Genomic DNA, 8243 nt, shown 5'->3' on the forward strand with positions numbered 1-8243 from the left:
CCTGAATAATTATTATTAAGAACATTTAGAGTACAATTGACAACAGAACTATTAAAATCAAACTAATTTTAATTACATTGTAGAAATGAACAAACAGCATACTGATGAGTTAAAACAAGTAGGAGACTTGTGCTCAAGTAAAAAATGCACTTGGATTCATTATATCCAATAATCTTTTGGTAAAAAGTTAGTCAAAGTGTTTGAATCTCAATAAATGTTCAAGGAAATTATTAACTCAAACTTACCTTCAACACATGTTCCTTTCAATGGAAGACGTAACATGGAACTATCAGAAGGTAAACCTCGAACTTTTCACCCTTCCACAATGAAATCAGGCAAAATAGGCTACTGAGATAAAGACAAAAGATGCAAGTAAATAAGCACCATCATTTAAAAAAATTGGAATATCACTGAGTGCTTTGTAGCAAAGTAGAATCTCCCAACACATTTTCTACAATTCTCAAATAATCTAACTGCAGGATAAATGCTCTGATTTGTTACATTGTCTATAATATTTAATTACACTGGCACAAGGATCTCACTTTTTCAAACTGGCCTACAGAAGGAATATCTCCATACTCCTAAGGTACTCATGTGTACCTGAGAGAATCAAATCCATGCTTTCAATGCTTTTAAACAGAAATCATATTCTAGCTTACTAAAGCAGACACCCTCCTTCAAAAACTAGGCCAAGATAAAGTTTAACACTCCTTTTCTAGATCATGAGCTATGTTCGCTGAGACCAGTATAAGCATATGTGTGCAAAGGTGGGCGATTTACCAAAGGGTTAGCAGGCAGGGGTATCAGAAGGCTTTCTGGGCCTGAATCACATAACCTGTCTCAACTCAGCCTGTCACTATGCTCCAGGCCTGCTTTTCCAAACCTCAAGCAGACCAAGGTTGTTAGTGCCCTCAGACTTATGCAGTTGCTGTTCTCTCTTTCTGCATATCTTTGCAGGGATGGCTCAGGTCTCAGCTTCAGTGAAACTTCCTCAGATAGGCCTTCATTGATACCCAATGGAAACTTACTCACCACCACCTTATACTGCCCAGGGTCATGTCCTATTGTACCAACCTATTATCAAAGCAATAACTATTATATTACTTTGTTGTACTTCCTACATCAGAATGTTAAATTCCAAAAGAACAGGGATCTTGGGACCTTGTCTATCTTGTTCATAACTGCATTCCCCAGGGCCTGGGGTAGGGCTTCGCATGTAAGAGCTGAGAAAATGAATGAACGAATGCGCTAGTTTTTTGGGGGGGTTGTTTTGTTTTGTTTTTTTTTAATTCCTTGGCCATGCCAAGCAGCATGTGGGATCTCAGTTCTCCAACCAGGGATTGAACCTGTGCCCCCTGCTTTGGAAGCATGGAATCTTAACCACTGGACCACCAGGGAAGTCCTGAATGAACTGGTTTTAAAAAACCATTAGGGTGTTCCTATTACCATTTTCTTAATTGTTTTGGGTTTGTTTTTGTAATAGGTCTTCTCCTTCTCTTGTGTTTCCTACTTAGAAAAGTTCCTTTAGCAATTCTTGTAAGGCTGGTTTGGTGGTGCTGAATTCTCTTAACTTTTGCTTAGGAACACACATGTCAATAATCACCTTAAATGTAAATGGATTAAATGCTCCAACCAAAAGACACAGACTGGCTGAATGGATACAAAAACAAGACCCTTATATATGCTGCCTACAAGAAACCCACTTCAGACGAAGGGACACATACAGACTGAAAGTAAAGGGATGGAAAAAGATATTCCATGCAAATGGAAGTCAAAAGAAAGCTGGAATAGCAATATTCATATCAGAAAAATTAGACTTTAAAGACTATTACAAGAGACAAGGAAGGACACTCCATAACGATCAAGGGATCGATCCAAGAAGAACATATCACAATGGTAAATATCTATGCACTCAACACAGGAGCACCTCAATACATAAGGCAAATGCTAACAGCCATAAAAGGGGAAATCAACAGAAACACAATAATAGTAGGAGACTTGAACACCCCACGTACATCAATGGACAGATCATCCAAACAGAAAATAAATAAGGACACACAAGCTTTAAATGACACATTAGACCATCTCGACTTAATTGACATTTATAGGACATTCCATCCAAAAATGACAGAATACACTTTCTTCTCAAGTGCACACGGAACATTCTCCAGGATAGATCACATCTTGGGTCACAAATCAAGCCTCGGCAAATTCAAAAAAATTGAAATCATATCAAGCATCTTCTCTCACCACAACACCATGAGACTAGATATCAATTACAGGGAAAAAACTGTGAAAGATACAAACACATGGAGACTAAACAATATGCTATTAAACAACCAAGAAATCACTGAAGAAATCAAAGAGGAAATCAAAAAATATCTAGAAACAAATGACAATGAAAACACAACAACCTAAAACCTATGGAACGCAGCAAAAGCAGTTCTAAGAGGGAAGTTTATAGCAATACAGTCCTACCTTAAGAAACAAGAAAAATATCAAATAAACAACCTAACCTTACACCTAAAACAATTAGAGAAAGAACAAAAAAAACCCAAAGTGAGCAGAAGGAAAGAAATCATAAAGATCAGAGCAGAAATAAATGAAAAAGAAAGAAAGGAAACAATAGCAAAGATTAATGAAAATAAAGCTAGTTCTTTGAGAAGATAAACAAAATTGATAAACCATTAGCCAGACTCATCAGGACAAAAAGGAGAAGACACAAGTCAACAGAATTAGAAATGAAAAAGGAGAAGTAACAATGGACACCACAGAAATACAAAAGATCATGAGAGACTACTACAAGCAACTATATGCCAATCAATTGGATAACCTGGAAGAAATGGATACATTCTTAGAAAAATACAATCTTCCAAAACTGAACAAGGAAGAAATAGAAAGTATGAACAGACCAATCACAAGCATTGAAATTGAGACTGTGATTAAAAATCTCCCAACAAACAAAAGCCCAGGGCCAGATGGATTCACAGGTGAATTCTATCAAACATTTAGAGACGAGCTAACACCTATCCTTCTCAAACTCTTCCAAAATATAGCAGAAGGAGGAAACTCCCAAACTCATTCTAAGAGGCCACCGTCACCCTGATACCAAAACCAGGCAAAGATGTCACACAAAAAAAGAATATTACAGGCCAATATCACTGATGAATATAGATGCAAAAATCCTCAACAAAATACTAGCTAACAGAATCCAACAGCACATTAAAAAGATCACATACTATGATCAAGTGGGGTTTATCCCTGGGATGCAAGGATTCTTCAATATATGCAAATCAATCAACATGATACATCATATCAACAAATTGAAGGATAAAAACCATATGATCATCTCAATAGATGCAGAAAAAACTTTTGACAAAACTCAACATCCATTTATGATAAAAACTCTCCAGAAAATGGGCATAGAAGGAAATTACCTCAACGTAATAAAAGCCATATATGAAAAACCAAAAGCCAACATCGTTCTAAATGGGGAAAAACTGAAAGAATTCCCTCTAAGGACAGGAACAAGACAAGGGTGTCCAGTCTCACCATTATTATTCAACATAGTTTTGGAAGTTTTAGCCACAGCAATCAGAGAAGAAAATGAAATAAAAGGAATCCAAAGTGGAAAAGAAGAAGTAAAATTGTCACTCTTTGCAGATGACATGATATTATATATAGAAAACCCTAAAGACTCTACCAGAAAACTGCTAGCACTAATCAATGAATTTAGTAAAGCAGCAGGATACAAAATTAATGCACAGAACTCTCTTCCATTCCTATACACTAACAACAAAAGAGCAGAAAGAGAAATTAAGGAAACTCTCCCATTCACCATTGCAACAAAAAGAATAAAATACCTAGGAATAAACCTGCCTAAGGAGGCAAAAGACCTGTATGCAGAAAACGATAAGACATTGATGAAAGAAATCAAAGACGACACAAACAGATGGAGAGACAAACTATGTTCTTGGATTGGAAGAATCAACATCGTGATTGCTACCCAAAGCAATTTACAGATTCAATGCAATCCCTATCAAATTACCAACAGCATTTTTCACAGAACTGGAACAAGAAATCTTACGATTTTTATGGAAATGCAAAAGACCCCAAAGAGCCAAAGCAATCTTGAGAAGGAAAGATGGAGCTGGTGGAATCAGGCTTCCTGATTTCAAACTATGCTACAAGGCCACAGTGATCAAGACTGTATGGTACTGGCATAAAAATAGAAAGGAAGATCAATGGAACAGAATAGAGAACCCAGAGGTAAGCCCAAACACATATGGGCACCTTATCTTTGACAAAGGAGGCAAGAATATACAATGGAAAAAAGACAGCCTCTTCAAGAAGTGGTGCTGGGAAAATTGGACAGCTACATGTCAAAGAATGAAATTAGAACACTTCCTAACACCATACACAAAAATAAACTCAAAATGGATTAAAGACCTACATGTAAGACCAGACTCTATAAAACTCATAGAGGAAAACATAGGCAGAACACTCTATGACATACATCAAAGCAAGATCCTTTGTGACCCACCTCCAAGAATCATGGAAATAAAATCAAGAATAAATAAATGGGACCTAATGAAACTTAAAAGCTTTTGCACAGCGAAAGAAACCATACACAAGACAAGAAGGCATTTCTCCCTCAGAATGGGAGAAAATACTTGCCAACAAAGCAACGGACAAAGGATTAACCTCCAAAATATACAAGCAGCTCATGCAGCTCAATACCAAAAAAGCAAATAACCCAATCCACAAATGGGCAGAAGACCTAAATAGACATTTCTCCAAAGAAGACATACAGATGGCCAACAGACAAATGAAACGATGCCCAACATCACTAATCATTAAAGAAATGCAAGTCAAAGCCACAATGAGGTATCACCTCACACCGATCAGAATGGCCATCATCAAAATATCTAGAAACAACAAATGTTGGAGAGGGTGTGGAGAAAAGGGAACTCTCCTGCACTGTTGGTGGGAATGTAAGTTGGTACAGCCACTATGGAAAACACTTTGGAGGTTCCTTAAAAAACTAAAAATAGAACTACCATATGATCCAGTAATCCCACTACTGGGCATATACCCAGAGAAAACCATAATCCAAAAAGAAACATGTACCGTAATGTTCATTGCAGCATTATTTACAATAGCCAGGTCATGGAAGCAACCTAAATGCCCATCAACAAATGAATGGCTAAAGAAGATGTGGCATATATATATACAATGGAATATTACTCACCTACAAAAAGGAATGAAATGGAGCTATATGTAATGAGGTGGATAGACCTAGGGTTTGTCATACAGAGCGAAGTAAGCCAGAAAGAGAAAAACAAATATTGTATGCTAACTCATATATATGGAATCTAAAAAAAAAAAGGTACTCATGAACCCAGTGACAGGGCAAGAATAAGGATGCAGATGCAGAGAATGGACTGGAGGATACGGGGTTAGGGGGGCAGGGGGCGAAGGGGAAGCTGGGACAAAGTGAGAGAGTAGCATAGACATATATATACTACCAACGGTAAAATAAAATAAAATAAAATAAAAAATTAGGGCAATACCAAGTGTGGGAAGGATGTAGATCAGCCAAAACTCTCACACACTGTTAGAGGGCATGTAAATTGGTAAAACCACTTTGGAAATTTGGCAGTATCTACTAAAGCTGATCATATGCATATCCTATGACCCAGTAATTGCAACAGAATATACCCAACAGAAAACCAAACGTATCATCAAAAGACATGAACCAGAATGTTCATAGCAGCAATATAGAGCAATGAAATGAAACCAACCACAACTGCACACACGTGGGTAAAATCTCACAAAATAACAATGAGCTAAAGAAATCAGACACCAAGAGAATACATGCTATATTGATTCCATTTATACAAAGGTCAAAAATAAGTAAAAGTAACCTATGGTGTTATAAGTGAGAATAGAGGGAAACCATGCTGACTGAAAGGAAGCATGGTGGGGGAGTGGGGTGCTTCTGGGATGCTGGTCCTGTTGTTTCTTGATCTGGATGCTGGTTACACAGGTATGTTCTCTTCAAGAAAACTCACTGAGCCATACATAACTCATGCATTTTCTGTATGTAGGTTGTTTTTCCATGAAAAGTTCAAAAAATTAATCAGGAGTCCTTCTGAAGAAGCAACATAAGGAAAGCATGTATATATCAGGCCTCTTTATACTATTACCCCACTTTCCTACCCTCGACCCAGCATTGCATCTCATCCATCATCAGCAAAGAGTTTCCCCAAAAGGGGTAATGAATGGAGTGGAAAGGCAGGCCAGACTTGGTCTAGCAAAGGCTTTGGCTTCTAGGAGATACACACCACAGGTTCTCAATGTTGCAGATACCAGAAATCTGGAACACACACACTACCCAGTCCAGGAGCCACACCCAAGGAAAATAGTTAAGGGAGTTGCGATAAAAATATTTATAGCAGATATTTATTGATTCAATAAGACAGAAGGTAGAACCAAAACTCTTGATGTGTTTATTTCGTTTAATCCTCACAATAATCCTAGTCTATACCAAGTGCAAAGTAGGCACTCAGAAATAAATATTTGCTGAATAAAAGGTAGATGCTATTAGCACTTCAAGATGGTAAGTTGTCCCAATATTATACAGAATAGCACAGCCTTAATTCAAACCCTGAGCAGCCAGATTTCAATGACTGTGCTCTTAAGCACTTCACCTTAGAATACTTTGTGTGAAAGTGGGTAGTGTTAATACATGTCTAAGAGAGCTTGCTTCTGGTATGCTTATTACAATAAGCCAGGCTTCCCAGCCACTGACTGAAAGGTCAAATGGGCCTCAATTTCCTTATACACAAAATGGGGAATGATAATGTTGGGTAGGCCAAAAAGTGCCTTAGGGAATTTCCATGTTACTGAAAACCCGAACGAACTTTTTGGCCAACCAAACAAGCCTTCTTTTATTCAACCAATATTTATTTATTAATCATCCATTCTGTGCCAGGTACTATTCTAGGATTACTGAGGATTAAGTGAGAAAATGCAAAATGGTCAATTCCCCAGTCCCTTGCATTTATTTGTAAGGAACACTGGTTCTTTTTTTTTTTTTTTTTTTGCAATTTGATGAATGTTATGAAACACATACAATTCACACAAAATTTTGCATTTAATTTCAGGGAATTCATAAACCGTTTAAAGTCCACACATTGCCCTTTGTTGCCTTAAAAACTGTTGCAGATGGACTTGATAAACATGATCTCACACCAGAAACCTCCAATGACATTCACAGGCACCCAGTACACCAGGGAAGAGAGTACCACTTTTATAGACAACTAAAATAGAAAACTGCCATATCTAATCATTGCAATTTGGCAAATAGTCCAAGATAAGAACCTCGCGTCTCATGCCTCTAAGTCCAGTGCTTTTTCCAACTGTCAAAATAGAAAGTCCTTCTATTCCGGGATTAGACTAGAGAAAGTAAAAGAGATGCCTTTACACTCCCCTCCTGGAAAGAAAGTGGATGAGAGTTAACAGCAACTCATCTGGAGAAGGAAAGACCTGGGCAGGAGCTCAGGCCGCTTAGTCACCTAAAGGGACTCTCTCTGGGAGCATTGCTACATCCATAAAATCGGGTAATAACTTCTGCTGCTCTGCTTTCCCTGTGGTGCTTGCTACACTACGCTGAAATGAGAAACAGATGCAACTGCTGCACAAGGGCCGTGCAGATAGAAGATTCATATGGTTCAGATCGTTACTGAGACTCTCAGGGCGCTGAGGACTGGAGTGTTCAAGCGTTTCTGCTGTTGGCTTCCGGTTTCCCCACTGCAAGGTCGCAGTCCCCGGCAGGTCCGGAAAGCTATTAAAAATCGCGACGCGTAAAGTAAAACGCTCCTAATGGGCTTAGAACAGTGCCTGGCACTTAACAGGCGCTTAGTACACATCTGCTGAATGAATAATGGCTGAATGAGTCCACAGAGAACAAATTCCTCAGTCCCGCGGCTCAGGTCCCCCTCCAGCCCGCGGGACGCCACACTCACCGGGCACCGAAGCTTGCTGGAGCTGGGTGCAAGCCCTCCGCTTCCCACCGTCCCCACTTCAGGAGCTCGTGGAGCTGCAACAAATCTACCTGCCCCAGGAGGACTCCTCTTATAGCTGCCAGCCGCGCACCGCAACCGAAACAGGCGCCTCGCTAGGAAAGGGGATGGAGAAAAGGAAATTTCGCGCCAAACGCCGTAGCCCCGCCCCCAGGG

General features: G+C 39.0%; 1 protein-coding gene across 3 annotated transcripts in view; it reads right to left on the reverse strand.

Annotated features, from left to right (window-relative positions):
- Nucleotides 1–8188, reverse strand: part of ORC1 (origin recognition complex subunit 1) — a 34459-nt gene extending 26271 nt beyond the window's left edge. For 2 of the 3 annotated variants that reach the window (XM_057744473.1, XM_057744455.1), the window contains exons 1-2: nucleotides 8031–8188; nucleotides 246–348 (exon numbers count right to left, since the gene is read on the reverse strand). The gene's annotated coding sequence lies outside the window, so the exon portion shown is untranslated. The remainder of the gene's footprint in view (nucleotides 1–245; nucleotides 349–8030) is intronic. The other variant, XM_057744463.1, reaches the window with a different exon arrangement.
- Between the last annotated feature and the right edge of the window lie 55 nt (nucleotides 8189–8243).

Source organism: Hippopotamus amphibius, chromosome 1 (assembly GCF_030028045.1).
Source record: "Hippopotamus amphibius kiboko isolate mHipAmp2 chromosome 1, mHipAmp2.hap2, whole genome shotgun sequence".
In the NCBI taxonomy this organism is placed as follows: Eukaryota; Metazoa; Chordata; class Mammalia; order Artiodactyla; family Hippopotamidae; genus Hippopotamus; species Hippopotamus amphibius.